Source organism: Motacilla alba, chromosome Z (assembly GCF_015832195.1).
Source record: "Motacilla alba alba isolate MOTALB_02 chromosome Z, Motacilla_alba_V1.0_pri, whole genome shotgun sequence".
NCBI lineage: Eukaryota > Metazoa > Chordata > Aves > Passeriformes > Motacillidae > Motacilla > Motacilla alba.
Genome location: NC_052046.1, coordinates 37,567,384 through 37,583,598, shown reverse-complemented (window position 1 = coordinate 37,583,598; position 16,215 = coordinate 37,567,384). Strand labels below are relative to the sequence as shown.

Here is a 16,215-nt window from a genome sequence, read left to right as displayed (position 1 = left end):
AGAATTCAGTTCTGAAGCCCCTGTAAAGGCATGTCACATCGTCTCTGTCTGGTTGATAAAGAAGCTGTCACAAACAGCCTTGAGGAGGTGGATTACAGTAGAAATGTCAGAAAAGAACGGGGAGTTATACCAACTCGATATTCAAGCAGTTGAATCTTTATCAAAATTTTTGAAGGATAAAGCTTTATTTTCCAAACTTTCTTGCTGAGTCTGGTAATTCATTATTTGCGTTAATTTCCTTAGAAAATGAAGGTGGTGTTGGCAGGACTCTTTTGAAAGAAATGTTGTCTTGACATAGGTCTTGCATTTGATTACCTATTTATGCTGGTAACAGTGGCAGATCTATAAGCTTGAGGGGAAGTGGGACTTCGTAGGAAAAAATAGGGTATTCTCCTGAGCATAAGTGGAATGCTTTATTTACTCTTGAGAGCACTGTTGTTCTGGTCCATCTTCTAGAGTGTATTTCATCTGATAAACTGAAGAATGGAATTGCATGTTAAGTGGAAAACTGTGCAAATAGTTGTAATATAATGAGTTCATAAACAGCAGTATTGAGCTGATTTTAGAAGTTGAATGCTGGTTTGCCAGGAAGTTTTTTCTGGGGCATTGTGTTTGTTCATTCTTTCTCCGTTTATGCTGGTTAATGATGTAACGCAAGTATATCCTGTGTTTTACTATTGGTGCTTTCTCTAAGGGTCATTTTAAAGGTATCAGTCCATCCACAGGATGCATGGATGATATATTATTTTTTTATCCCGACATTCATGTGCGTTATATCACAATGCTAGTTGGAAACTTGGCTAAAAATAAAAAACAAAACACTAAACCAAAAAATTACTAAGAGCACCTTAGTCTGAGAAATAAGGTCTTGGGTATTCCTTAAGGCTCTCTTCTGCTTTTTCTCATTGCCTTGTCTTGCCTGTTAAGCAGTGTTAATGTTGACAGAATTGTGGAAGCTAAAAGTTGATGTGTATGTGTACCATAATGTATTCCAGTGCCTGCAAATTGTTTTGAATGTTAATGAAATATAGCATAAGTGAACACTGTTTGTCATTACAGGTGAAATAATAGGATGACATGGAAACTTCTGAAAAGATCTTTCTCTAGTTGCAGTAAAACAGACACAGATGTGATGTACTCTTCTTGTATTCAGTGCTGTCTCATTGACTGGAGTTGATGTTAGTAGTTAACAGCCCTCTACTGCATACTTTAGCTTTTTTAATATATTAAAATCTATCAAAGGTACTTAAGTTATATTTATGACTGAAATGATATAGATTGGCAGGCACTTCAGGAGATAATCTAGTTCAATCCTTAGCAGGGTCAGCCTAGAGCAGGCTGCCCCAGTCAATGTCCAGTTGGGTTTTGGATGCCTCCTGCTCTGTCTAGAGGGTCTGTGTTCTCTGTGGACGTTGTTCTGCACTTGTCAGGATTCATAGCTGTTGGAATAAACATACAAGAGTATGTTTAAACATGTGTTGTCCTGACACTGGATACCTCTAAAAGAGTGGCTTAACCTTCTTTACTCCCCTCCATCTGGTATTTATATGGGTCTTACCAGTAAAGATCAAGGCTAAAGGTAGACAAACTCAGCTTCTTCCATGTCTGTTGTCACCAGATTCTCTGCCTCATTCAGCAAAAGGGCCCACATTTTGTGTAGTCTTTCTTTTGCCTTGCTTTTTCCAGACAGCTTTCTAAAGTTGAGATGTTTCTAGCAATGCTGGTAAGTTGTATTAACTTTAGCATTTTTAAAGTACACATTGTGTAATCAATCACCTTGCTAGCAGTTTAAAAAATGCACAGAATTATTTTTCATCCCTCTGTATTAAGATACAGGTGCTTGATTTTTAAGAGTTTGTGTGACTGGCTGGTTTTAGTTCTGCTTTTCACACTCTTAACAAGAAGAGATACAAAATAAATTTCTGTGATATACTGAAAAGTTAGCATGCTTTTCATCTTACCTAAGAGTACTTAATATCCTTTTGTTTAAGGATGCAACTTGGGTGTGCAAATAGTGTTAAACCATAAGTATTTACTCTTTTTGGTTTCTTCTGTAGGATGTTGAGCTATAGTTGGAGACTTAACGTGGTATCGAGTGCATGGTTGCATACTCTTTTTAAAAAGAGTGTTTTATTTGTAGTCTACTTTTCATATTGTGAGTTGTGTGACAAGGATGCAATACTTACTAGTGATCTGGTTTTGAAAAAGCTTTGGATGTGCAGTACCAGCTAAGTTCTTGTTTTTGGCCTTGTCAGAAAGCAAATTATCATCAAATATGCCTAGAGTTTGATTTTGATCCCAAATCTTTAGTGGAAAAACCTTGCACTGCCTAAACAGTTGTTTAGATAGAGGGAAAAAAAAACCTTCTGTGGTTCAGAGGAGGAGTAAAGTGTGCTGTCATCAGTAACATCCTCTACGAAAATGGTGAGGACTGAAGACAATTGATAGCTGAGTAAATTTGTACTAGTCCTGTTGTCTGATACAGTAGAAGCTATTGCTAAATCTCAGGGAACATTTTTGCCAAGTTGGCTCATCATTTTTGCAGTCTTGGACTGAAAATCTTTTGGAGGTAAGAGATCTTCTATCTGCATTAGCTTGTTAGAGAATCTCATTTCCACTGTGGTCAGGCTTTACTGCTAACATAATCCTTGGAGTTCCTGTCTACATGCAAGACTGCTCGAATTGTAGTGGAGCCTGAAATTATACTAGGTAGCTCTTTTATAGAGAGATGGCTACTTCTTCTCATAAGTTTGTGTTTTAGTTAAGAAATCCTGATTTTTAATATTGCTTGAAAATTTTGTCTGCATGCTGGCATTTACCTTTAGTTATGTTTGACATCAAGGGTGTTACAATATGGCTTTCTGTCTGTGAACGGATGTACCAGTAAAAATTACAGATAACACTAAAGGCACAAGTAATTTCCTTGTTACAGAAATAGCAAGGTATCTTTTCTGAGCCAGTGCTCTAGTATCACTCCTCTATTTTTGACAAACTCAAGCATTTTATCATCCTAAATTAAATGAATTCTAAATAAAGGACAAAAATACTACTGATGAGACTAGAAATAAACTTCCACAAGTCTTTGAGCTCAGCAAGAAGGTTTTGTAGTACTTGTCAAAGTCACCCTTGTAAAAATCACAAAATGGTTTGAGTTGGAACATACCATAAAGGTCATGTTGATATAACCCCCCTGCCACGCGCAGGGACACCACTATACTAAGTTGCTCAGAGCTTCTTCTAAGTCTGGCCTGGAGTACTTCCAGGGATGGGGCATTCCGAACTCCAGGCAACCTGTTCCAGTGTCTCGCCACCCTCACTGTTATGGTTTTCTCTCTAATATCTAATCTAAACCTACTCTTTCAGTTTGAAGCCATTTACCCTTGTCTTGTCACTACTTGCTCTTGCAAAAAGTTCCTCTCCATCTTTCTAGCAGACTTCTTTTAAGTACTGAAAAGCTGCAGTTACATCACCCCGAAGCCTTCTCTTCTCCAGGCTGAGCAGTCCCAGTTCTCCTAGTCTTTGTAGAAGAGGTCCTCCCTCCATTCCTCTGACAAATTGTGTGTCCCTCATCTGAAGTCATTTTGACAGGTGCATGTCCTTCCTGTGCTGGGACCTCAGAGCTGGATGCAGGGTTCCAGGTGGAGCAGAATCCCCTCTCTCCCCTGCTCCCCACAGTGCTTTAGCTGAAGCCCAGGACACGTTTGGCTTTCTGGGCTGTGAGTGCCTGGGCTGTGAGTGCTCATGTCCAGCCTCTCACCCACCAGCAGCCCCAAATTCTTCTTACAGGGCTGCTCTTCATTTGTTCATCCCCCAGCCTCTGTCAATACATGGACTACATCTGGATCCATATGTAGCACCTTGTTCTTGCACCTTGGTGTTGTTAAATCTCATGAGATTCCCACTTTATGACCTTGCCCAGGTCCCTCTGGATGGCATTCTACTCTATTTTGATGAGTTTAGCCATTGGGAGGTGGGTGGAAGAAAACAGTACAGGACACCAAAGGCATGATGATTAGAAGTATCTTTATATCTCTGGGTAGGCTTTGTAGAAAATACTGTAGGTTCTTGGCTGTTACTGTGTGAGAGTGTGCTGGTTTTGTCTGGAGTAGAGTTAATTTTCTTCACAGTGGCTGGTATGGAGCAGTACCTTTGTACTTGCACTGAACACAAGTGATGCCACACTGGTGAGGAGGGGGTGGAGATACCACCAGGAAAGTTGACCCAAACTGACCAAAGGGATATTCTAGACCATATGATATCCTGCTTAGTATATAAAGCTCTGTGAAGGGGAGGATCTTTGCGGTTTCAGCTTTTGTCTTCCCAGATAACCTTTACACATGATGGTGCTCTGCTCTCCTGGAGATGGCCAGCTTAGCTTTTATGACACAGATAGGAACTCCTGTGTTTTAACAGATTTTGATTGAAATAGGTTTTTCTGACTACAAAAAATAGCAAATATCTGGTATCTATTTCCATAGTCAAAGGTGGTGATGAAAAGTAGAAGATGGGTTGAACCTGTTTTAAGGTAGTCTTTCAGAGTAAGTCTACTAGACTTACAGCTTCAGGAAAACAGGTCCAGTGAGCACATCCAAGTTTTCATGGCTCTTAAGTCTTAAGCTCAGAGAACTGGCCTTCAGTTTTAAGTGGTTTATAACTGTCAGTGTTTAAATAACTTTATTGTGTTCCAAAATTTTGAGTCCTGTGCATCAGTTGAGCTGAGCAGATGCAAAAAATAGAAAACAGAATCAAAAGCACTTTGGCAATCTGTACAGAAATGAAGTGTTATGAGCTAAAGAAAAGTTACTATTTTGTGCCTTATGCCCATTAACACTTCCAGTAAGTTTGAATCATTCATTATGTGATATTTCCTGATTGTGAGACAGTGTTACCCCTGTATGACAGATTGTGCTGAGGGGGAAGGTGAGTGTTTAACTCAGTGAGGCAATGGATTGAAAGAAATTCATTATAAACACACTTGAATGCCAGTGGACTATTTTATTTAATGCATGAAACAGACACTAAAAACTGACGTAATAAAGAGATTTGATACGGTGGTGATGGTTGGTGTAGCATGTTTGACATACCCTGGCGTGGTTTTTTTTTTTTGTTTGTTTGTTCGTTTTAGGTTCAAGTTTCTTTTCAGACACTAGGTAATAGGTTTTACAGCAGGCTGGGTATCTGATGGGTCTGGACTATTTTTTTTTTTGAACTCCAGTGGTTTCTGTATGACAACAACTGCTATTAAAGTGAGATTTTTTTTTTTTTTTCCCCCAGAGAATAAAGAGGAGCTTTTAGAAGTCTCTTATGTGACAGAGTTTTATTGGAGCAGTGTCAGGAAGCAAATGGTTTGCCATAGATTTGAGACATAAAACTGATGCTGGTAATTGAGTAACTTTTATGCCTGTAGATGGCTGCTGGTTATCGCTGTCAAATTTGAGGTTTTTCATACTTGAGCAAACACGATACGGAGTTGGACTTCCGAAACCTTAGGTGTAGAATGAGTGCCTTTTTGTTTTGTTTACAGTTGCAGGTGAGATGTCAGGGATTATTGGTATAAAAGTGAGAAAGAGAACTGCAGTGCTGCTGGATGTTTCACCTGAGAGTGTCTCATAACAATAATAAGGAGGGGTCATTATCAAACTGTGACACTTAGCACAGTGCCCTAGGAACAGAGGAGATCTTTTGTGGCAGCAGTGGGAGAAGGGCTTTTACAGCACTCAGTCTGAGGAGAAATGAGATTGTTGGACAAATGTGTTAGTAAAGTCAAACATAATATCTTGGGTATCTTGGATTTTGCGTTGCTAACGCTTGAAATCAGATGTGCCTATATTCTGCCCATCTTTCAGGGAGAGGTCCCTTGCAAGTAGGTCATGGAGACTGCTGTTCAGTTATTCTGGGCTTTGTTAAACCTTAAAATTGGGTAATAGTCTAGCTGTCATGACAGGGAGGTGGTTCAAATTAATTTCACCCATAATAGGAAGTTAGAAAATTACTTCCTGCTTAAACCTGGCAACAGTCTCCTTGAGTTACTAGTTCTTCAAAAGTTACTCTGATGGTGAAGTAGTTGGGGCATGATAGTGTAGGGTTGAGTATGTTGCATTGCATTCTTAAAAGGATGTAAGTTTTAGTAATGTGCTAAGGTAGCAGCTAGTGGTATCTTACGGAATTTCAGAACAGTGTTGGAAGAGACCTCTGGATACCGTCCAGTCCCAACCCCTTGCCAAGGCAGTGTCACCAAGAGCAGGTGACACAGGAATGTGTCCAGGTGGGTTTGAAATGTATTTGTGCTTCCCTGAACAGCCTGTTTGACTCTTCTGCCACCGTCAACGTAAGGAAGTTCTTCCTCATGTTGACATGGAACTTCTTGTGTTTAGTTTATGGCCATTGCTCTTCATTCTGTCTCTGGGCACCACTGAAATGAGTCTGGCACCACCCTCTTGGCACCCACCTTTGAGACATTTGTATGCATTAATGAGATCCCCTCTCAGTCTTCTCTGCTCCAGACTGAACAGGCCCAGTTCCTTCAGTTTTTCCTCATGAGGGAGATGCTCCAGGCCCCAAATCACCTTTGTGGCCTCTGCTGGACCCTTTCTGGTAACTCTTTGTCTGACTTCTGCTGAGAAAACCAGAACTCGACTCAGCCCTCCACATGAAGCCCCAGCTTCAACTAGGGCTGAGTACGTGGGAAGGATTACCTCCCACCCTATATGGATAGGATTTCAGATCCATTGACATATTCCAGATCTCCTTACTCTTTCTCAAGTTCTTTAGGTAGATTTCTGTGTTGAGATTTTTGGAATGAAGCAAAGAGGTGGTGGGGTATCCTATGTCAGAGATGCTCAGTAGCTCTCTGGACGTAGTCCTGGACAGCTGGCTCTCATTAGCCCTGTTTGAGAAGGGCAGTTGGACTCAGTGGTCTCCAGAGGTGACTTCCAACCTTGAGTGATCATTGTGTGAGTCTGTGGTTTAAGTGGTCAGATGTTCTAAGAGTAGTGTATGTGATGCCTTATTGAATGTCAGCTTTGGAAAGCTTACGGGAAGCAGCACATGTAATTGCTGGAGCAGCTATAGAATTTGAAACATGGGAGGGTCTGCAAAATCAGGCTTGCAAGTGAGAAGTCTCTTGTCTATGTTCTGTGTGTAGATTCTTTAAACTTCTCTAGTAACTCAAATTCAGCTATCAACAAGAAAAACAAAAACAAACAAAAAACCAACAACAACAAAAAGAACCCAATCCCCTAAAACAAGGAAAAAAAATCCCACCCCACAAACTTGCTGAATTCCACATTTTTGCAGGTGAACCTGATAAAGGGATTAAGCATTAGAGTTGTTCCTTACTAGGACATTAGTCTTTTTCTCATTTAGTAAGAATACAAAGTTAATGTGGTAAGTTTAGAAAGTTCTCCAAAAGGAAGGAAGAAAAGTATGGCGTGTAGTCGGGGTTTCCAAACAAGGTAAATAGTCACATCTAGGTGATTTGACTGGCCACTCAGTAGCACTGACAATGTTGGGATGTGTACTGTGTGTATAGAAGCCATTTCCTCAAAGCTGTTCGGACACACCCAGTTAGAGCAGGTTGTAAGGTTGATAGCTTATAGCTTTTTTGAAAAAGGTAAATGAAGCTTTCAAACATGAAAGGTTTGGAAGTCCAGATTTTGTGTAGTAGAGGGCTCCCAGCAACCTTGCTCACCTGCTAAAGCTTTTGTTGATTTCTTCTTGTTATTACTTGGATTTGTTGATGTGCTTTAACATTTTATGTCAATTTTTATTTGAGATATCCTCCTCTTCTCCTGGATGCATCCTGTAAATATTTATAATAAAATGCTAAGTTGTTGAGGCTTCAGGTCCTTTATTTTTAAGCTTTCAGGAGCACCTGTGTTTTGCCAGAAAAACTTGACTCATATTCTTTCTGGTTTGTAGTCTTGTGCAGCAAGAGTGTTTGGGGAATACACCTTCATGGGGTGAAGGAGTTTGTTTCATGGAGGTGGTAGTAAGAGTGTTTACCTCCTTAATGAACTCCCAAGATCCCATAGTTATGTGCTGTTCAATCATTGAATCACAAACACTTGGCTAAAAACCAGAAGGAACAAGCAGTCCCAGAAGCAGATTGCTCCCTGAGGTGAACAGAATCTGCTAGGTCAGTTTACACTGGCACAGTTTATTCTGGATCAGGTAATCCAATTGTGATAGGCTTGCAAAACAATTGATGCCACTTCTCTCCACTTGCTTTTCAAGTGCAGCCTCTCTGCCTGCTGAATTACCTCTACGACTCACTGCTTTCCTAGTTCACTTGAAAGATTCCTGTTGCTTCTTTTCTGTGTCTTGTCTTCATAAATGCAGAAATTCACCTTAAGAGTTGTACCTCTTAGTGCTCAGAGAAGAGCCTCAGCCTCGCTAGTAATGATACTCTGTATAGCTAATCCACTTACTGTAGTGGATTCTGTAGAGAAATATAACAATCTGTATTTTGCATAAGCAAAACAGAATGTAAAAGGCTGGTGTGACACTTGGGAGACTGCACCACTTACTGTTTTTTAAAATACTGGGAATAAGAATTGTTTTTGTGGATTTTTTTCATCCTCTGCCACTTTATATTAGTTTTTCAGTTACTATTCAGAGACTCTTTCTCGCTTGATGCTTTTGTTGGTTTTGGGACTCCCCTTCCACTCTGGAGTGGAAGGGGAGAAATAGTTGGTACTTGTGTTGTAAATCAGCTGTTGGGAAGGAGGTCACTGACCATTTGTGTCTTTTCTGAAATTCTTCATCAATTAAGTGGTTTTGGTAGTGTGTGAAAAAAGTAAAGGGGGAGAAAAATACAAGAGAAATTCTGAGCGAAACATCCTTTCTAATTTTAGCCTGTAGTTCTTGGGCATACTAAGATATTTCCAAAATCCTTCTTAGTGTTTCTTCCTCTGTAAGGCTGTTTAAAATCAGTGCTGTTATGTGTTAGAACTTGATGTGTGGTTAATTTACCTCTTTTCCTTCAGGTTTACCCGCCTTCCTTCAGAAGGATTTACTTAAGAATGTTTACTTAATTGTACATTTTCTTTGATAAATGAAGTAGAAAGCTCAACACTCTCTGTGCTGTTGCACAAACAAAAAAAAATGGTCATTAACTTACTAGAACAAAATGCTTTTTCTCTCAGTCATTGTTTCTCCTGTGTGTTTGGGAGTCGTTATATGTGTTCTACATACTTCCGTGAAAGAGGAGTGTAGCTGTTGAGTAAATTGGTGAAGTTTCTTGTTTTCAGTGAAAGTCACTTTTCTGTTATCACAGTTGGAAGGGAGACCTTTAATCTTACTGATTTTTTTTTTTTCTTAGACAGTGCTATTTTGAAGCACCTAGTATGAATCTGTCTTAGTCAAAGCCGAAAATATTGAGTGGCTTTTGAGGCTACTGCACCACATCCCTCACTTCCCTCTGTCCTTTCTGACAAAGGAGGAGGAAGGTGAAGCAAATGCATTTAACTTAATATTTATTACTTCAGTTTACTCATTATGCTTTTTGATTTATTTATTTTGCATACAGTTCTGTTTGAGACTAGAAAACTTGCTCATGGAAAAATACACATGAAATATTGGAGAAGGATATGGGTGAAGTTCCTTATGGAACCATGGTCTTAAAATAATGAGCTTAAACATACTAGTATATCAAAGGCCAAATTCCCAGTAGGGAGAACTGACAATATTTTAGAGAACTAAGCTTGGGTTAGTAATCTGTCGCTGAGATTTCCTGTGCACTGTACCTATGTGCCCATTTTAAATAAAATTTTATATAATTCTTTGTGGGAATCCCTAAATTATTTTTTTGTGTTTATGTAGAGGTAATGTTTGTTTTTAACTGATATTTAACTAAGTTGCATTAAGACCTGAGGGTTTTAGATCACCCATAGTCACTAGTTGTAAAGACGAGATTGAAGATCTTTCAGGCAGCTCAGGGTATTCTGTCGCCCATATGGCAGATTGGATACTCCTATGTCAAAGTCTGTGTATGAATTATCATTACAAGAACTCCATAACTCTTATTCAATGTTTAAAGCACGTGGATACTTCAAGGATGAATAAATGAATGCAGACATTCTCTGCTAGCAGTTGACTGTTTGAAAGTATCTGGTAGCATACTCTACCTGATACCCTCTTGATAATACATCCTGAAAATTACAAAGGCAGGGGGAGGTGGTATTGTCTGTTGGTTTTGTATGCTTAGCTACACTACACAGGTTGTTCAGTAGCCAATGCTAAGCACAGCCAGCTGAAGAGTGCTGGAAGCTTGGAGGGTGTTCAGCCACAGAGCTCTGTCACTTAATGCAGTAATAAGCTTTTCTTTGTGGTTCATTAGATGCAGCTGCAGTGAATTAGAGCCAGGTTAAGTAAACTCAGCTGATCTGCATTGAATGTTCTAGGTATTTTTGTCAAAAGTTACAGGCTTGCTTTCCTTTCAGGCCCTTACTGGAAAGAATAGGTAGTTATGGAAATTAAACAAACTCAGAAGGGGTCACAGTTTTCAAATTTGAACTACGTTAGTTCTAAAAATTATCCCAAATTGCTTTTCTTTATGTGAGAGATAAAAGTCAGCTGAGGAACTGGTGGTTTGGAGACAACCATGTGATTTCTCTAACCTCTGATACTTAACAGTCTAAAAATAGTTGCCATATGGGATGTCTTTATTGTGAGGACAGCCTCTGCTAGTTGAGAACCTTTCTGTGTTTAAGCACTTTCTGTGCCTAAACATTTTTAGCTGTTATCTAAGTGAAGTTGTCATGTGGCTTTAAATGAGAGCTGCTGTCATTGTCCAAAGATGTTGAAGAAAAGGGAGTTATTTTCTCTGAATTTAATAGGTACGGTTGCAGCAGTATTCTGTGTTTTTCTCTCTATGGAGTGCATTTTAGATCTCTGTTAAAAACAAACTTAATAAATAAATACATTGATGTTACGCCAGTGAAAAATGCAGCAAATTAAGACTAACACTTGGCTATATTTGTTTCAAGCCTTTCTGTTACAGCTGCTTAACCTTCTAGCAACCTACTGAGATTTTGTTCAGTGGAGGTTATTCAGAGATATGTGCACCAAAACCTACTTCAGCAGTTCTTCCTTGTTCTGTAGGGAGTTTAGACATAGCTGAGACAAATAACAAAATACTTGCTTATAATTGCTTATGTTGAGTCCATTTTTCAGTAAGCTATTGTATAGAAATAGAATAATCTTACAGTTCCATGTCCTTTCAAGATGTGTAGTAAAGAAAGCAAAGTCTAAACTTGTACATGCTTCTGTGGCAGAGGTTATAATAAGTATATGTAGTCTCTGGTATTTTTCTTCTTTGAATTTGCAGTAAGCTTGGAAGATAAGTTTCCAATAGTCTATTTTTGTGCAAATGGGGAAGAATTACTGTATTAAAAGCCATTTTCATACTCAGTCAAGTCATGCTTGGGGGCAAGTCCTCAGTGTTAGAATGCTGCTCTTTTTTACTTGTGTGGTATCCCAGTCTTACCCTCTCTTTGTCCTCAACTCTTCCAGTGTCACAGATATTAGATAAAGTGACATTAGACTTTGTGACTTGAACTTTTCAACCTTTCCACGCACTGACTTCTTAGAAGTCTTTTCAACATCAGACTCTAGAGATTTGGTATGGTGAAATGAACTTGAGCATTCACAAGATTAAAACCAGTGTTCTTTAAATACTTATTTTCTACAAATTCTTAGAATCATTGAGGTTGGAAAAGACCTCCAAGGTTGTTGAGTCCAGCCTTTGACCAGACATGACCACGTCAACTGAACTGTAGCACTGAGTGCCGTATCCAGTCATTTTTTGAGCACTTGCAGCAATCATGTACTCCACCACCACCCTAGCAGCCCATACCAATGTACAGCAATCCTTTCAGTGAAGTATTTCCTCCTGATGTCCAACCTGAATCTACTTCTGGCCCAACTTAAGACCATTTTCTCTTGTCCTATTGCTGGTTGCCTGGAAGAAGAGACTGACCCCACCTGGCTATAGTCACTTTACAGGTAGTTATGGAGAGTGGTAAGGTCTCCCCTGAGCCTGCTTTTCTCCAGAATAAACCAGAACTGCTTCATCCGCTCCTCATGAAACTTACTCTCCAGACCCTTTACCAGCTTGCTCCCTTGCCCTCTCTGGGCTGGGCCATCCAGACAGTTCTTAAGACAGTGAAGAATGCACCTGTTCAAGTTATGGGCTGTGGCTTCTTCAGGAGAAATTGAAATAATTTACTGCTTAGGCAGCGAGTCCTGATGTGCTCTATCTTCATAGAGTAAAAGAGCTATAATTCAGCAAACTCTGGGCACTTGGACATCTTTTATCTGAGAGACAGTTTTGCAGAACTGACTTGCAGGTTACGTGTGACTGTGCATTGTGTACAGTATTTATGTGGCAAGGAAAGCTTAAATTCCTTTTTTTCTTTATTGATGCTTCTAGGAACTTACTCTTCTAGTATTTTACCCAAAATCAAAGCAAAGGACAAACTTTTGAAGGCTAAAAGTTGACAATTGACTGAAAGCTACATTTAACATAGAATAGTATGAAATGTCTGTAGAGTGAATTAAGTAGATAAAAATCCTGTTTGACTTGTTGGTTTAAAAATAGCCCAGCAATCATGTCTTCTTTAATATTGTATCTGTATGATGAAACACAGTTCTGACCTTTGAGTCAGAGATGTGTGAGTTGTTAATACCAGGGTTGCTGGACTTAAGAGGTGCTGGTCTTTGTTTAGGAAATTGGTGGAAAGTAGTTACCTGCAATGTGAAGAAGGAAAAGTCCTAGCTTTATGGCTGTGAGACCATATAGTACTTCATATGAGCTAACTCCTTTCAAATTTTGCTTATCCTGACCACAACTTCATTTCCAGAAGTGGGTGATTCTTATGCCTATGTTTTTATGTTCTTAGTTATGCTGTTCTTTTAAATACACCTGAATTGTGGGCATAAAAGCTTAAATTAAGTCTGTCCAACTGAATAGTGTGAATGAAATACTTTTCTTCCTGATACACATTGTTTTAGAGCTAGAATGTGCTGATATCCAATGGCACAGATTCCTTCAAACTCAACTGCTGCTTTTATAATGTGAAGAATCTGTTCCAGGGTAATCTGGATGGCACTTTTTTTTGACAGTGGCATCTAAGGGAGTTCAATTACTACAACCAAAACTAAACTATGTAAATAGTGTAAGTTTTATCTTTTTAACTGTTTTGGACTCCTGTGTGTATTTAATGGGAATATATGAGGTAGAACAGTGATTCCCCATGCCTGATACCAGCAAGGTTTTTAGTACTGACTGTAACACTTCATTCATATTCCTCCAAAGTACTGATGCGTGTTGAGTTCTTGTCAGCATGTCATCAGGGCTTACTTTTGATATTTGGGGTTTTTGTCCCTGCTGTAGTAAAACACGTTCTTGATTTTCCTGGTGAAGTATGGATGTAAGTACTCTGTAGTTTAGGTGATGCAGTATAAACCACTGTCATTTTTGTAAGATAAAGTGTGAGGAGGGAAGATGCATACTATTTCTGAAACAGTCTTCATTAACTTACTGATTCCTGTGTGCAAGACAGACAGTTCTCTGCCCATGCATAATGTTCAGCCCATGGAAGTGAAATGTCCCTGTTTTGGCAGTCAGCTTCATTATGAAGAAAAGGCTAAAATGTCCAGACTTCGGTTTTTCTCTGCATATTAGAGTGTATGTTGCAGTATAAAATACATCTAGTTTATTTTGAGATATTCTGCAAGACGTGAGAAGTCAGCCTTTGGGTGCCATGACAAATAACGTGATTTGACAGGTCTCTTACAAAGATGCTAGAGATAAACTAAGACTTAACTTTCTTATCTCAAATTTGTTTTCTGGGTGAAAGCAGAAGGCCTTCTGCAGTGCCTCAGATTTAGTGCATTTCTGTAGTGAAATGATATCAAAAATATGCAAGTTAGCCCATATAGAAAGCAAGCATATTCTAAGTCAGATGGCATCCAGTATCATATTTTTCAGCTGTTGATGTTCTTGAAGTAATTTTTTGGTTTGCTGTTGTGTATGTGTCCCTTTCCAAGCTCGCTCTTTGTACTCCATTGTGTACTACAGCAAGACTTCTGGGGCATAGGTGACTTTGTAGAACTTAATATGCATTGATAGAGGGCAGAAAAGTTTAAGTTGATTCAGAGGTGTGTGCTGTTGGTCTGACTTCATTTATACTGTCATGCTATCTTATAAGACTTCTTACCATCTCTTTCACAAACAAGTCTCTTGATTTTCCTTTGATATTGAAACTTGAAGATGTACACAGGGGAATAAAATAAATTGTCAAAGATATGATTTCAATTATTTGGGAGCTCTGTTATAGTGGCATACTTCTGTGGCTATGTTTCTCTTGCTATTGAATTAGGCATATTAGTTGTATGTTGATGGGGAGTATTACCTCATGGTTTTTTATGCAGCAATAAATATCTAAGTGAAATCATCTTTTTGAAACTAATTTGAAAGAAAATTGCCTAATCTAGATTTTGTTGTTACAAAATTTACATTTCAGTAATATGTATATATAATGTTAAGACACACAGATGATGGAAATGTCAACTATGTAAATATATCAAGTTGTAGTTTTAATAGATTTGGGTCTAAGAGACAGCACAGAATAATACATGAAAGAATAAAACATGAGAGTCAAAACATGTAGGTTAGTCCATGTGAAGAGCAAAGGTATATTAAGGCAATTTAGTGATACATAGTTTACTAGTACTTGGACTACTGGAGAAAACTGGGCATGGGAGACCAGCTAGATACAACTAGCCATGACAAAAAGGTTAGAAGAAAGAACTAGAGCTTGTGGAAGCCAAGTGGTCCCAGAAACTTCGTATTTATGGACAGAATAATAGGAAAATCTAATCAGATTACTACCAGTATTAATGATGATGTATTAAATTATTGACAGTTTTAACAAGAGGTTCTGATATTTTGGCTTCTCTGTTGTTGAATTCACATTTGGGCAAGAATTGCCATCCCCAGAGGTCAGAAACCTTAAGACCTGGGCAAGGTTTCTGTGGTGACTGAAAGCAAGAGCAAGAGTATTTTAAACTGGCAAATTGTTTAAATATTCATTGCTCTGCATTTTTAGTTGGATTATAGAAATAAAGATTTCTGCACACAAGACAGCATAGCATATGAGTTTGTCATGTTATGTCTGTGTTGCATTATTCATTATTCATGGTATATCAGGATTAAGAAATAAAAGTTCTGTTCATCTGGTATAGGAAGCCTTTGTACTGCTTTCATGGAACGTACTCCAGTGACTACTTACTCCAGGTGTGGCAGGATGGGACAAATCCTAGCTCCAGTTAAGCTTGGTTTTGTAACTGAAAGATGTGATTATTGACTTGAGACCACTGAGAACACTTCATGGAGACTGAATAGTCAGTCTTTATCCATAGTAGATTTTGAGAGTAAACTGGCCTTGGCCATGTGTTTTCATATTAGTTCACTATGGATTGTTAACAAGAGTGGCTTGCTGATGTCTTCACTCTTGCTGATTTAGAATCTTTTTTTAAAGAAGTCATAAAATAGAAGCCTTGTAACTGTAGGTTAAAAATCTCGTGGATGAGGGGATTGAGTCTTGCATTAGTAAATTTGCAGATGACACTAAGCTGGGAGTGTGTGTCAATCTGTTGGGAGATAGGAGGGCTCTGCCGAGAGACCTGGAATTGTTGGATGGATGGGCAGAGTCTAACAAGACGAAGTTTAATAAATCCAAGTGCTGAGTCCTGCATTTTGGCCACAATAACCCCCTGCAGTGTTATAGGCTGGGGACGGTGTGGCTGGACAATGCCCAGGCAGAAAGGGACCTGGGGGTACTGGTTGACAGCTGACTGGACAGGAACCAGCAGTGAGCCCTGGTGGCCAAGAAGGCCAATGGCATCCTGGCCTGTATCAGGAATAGTGTGGCCAGCAGGACCAATGGAGATCATCCTTCCCCTCTAGTCAGCACTGGTGAGGCTGCACCTTGCGTGCTGTGTCCAGTTCTGGGCCCCTCAGTTTAGGAAGGACGTTGAGACATTTGAGCATGTCCAGAGGAGAGCAACAAGGCTGGTGAGGGGCTTGGAACACAAGCCTTGTGAGGAAAGGCTGAGGTAGCTGGGTTTGTTTAGCCTGGAGAAAAGGAGACTCAGGGCTGACCTTATCTCACTCTACAACTTTCTGAAGGGTAGTTCTGGTCAGGTGAG

General features: G+C 39.3%; 1 protein-coding gene across 14 annotated transcripts in view; it reads left to right on the top strand.

Annotated features, from left to right (window-relative positions):
• ELAVL2 (ELAV like RNA binding protein 2) overlaps positions 1 to 16,215 on the top strand; it is a 108,754-nt gene that overhangs the window by 37,755 nt on the left and 54,784 nt on the right. The gene's annotated exons all lie outside the window — the stretch shown is intronic.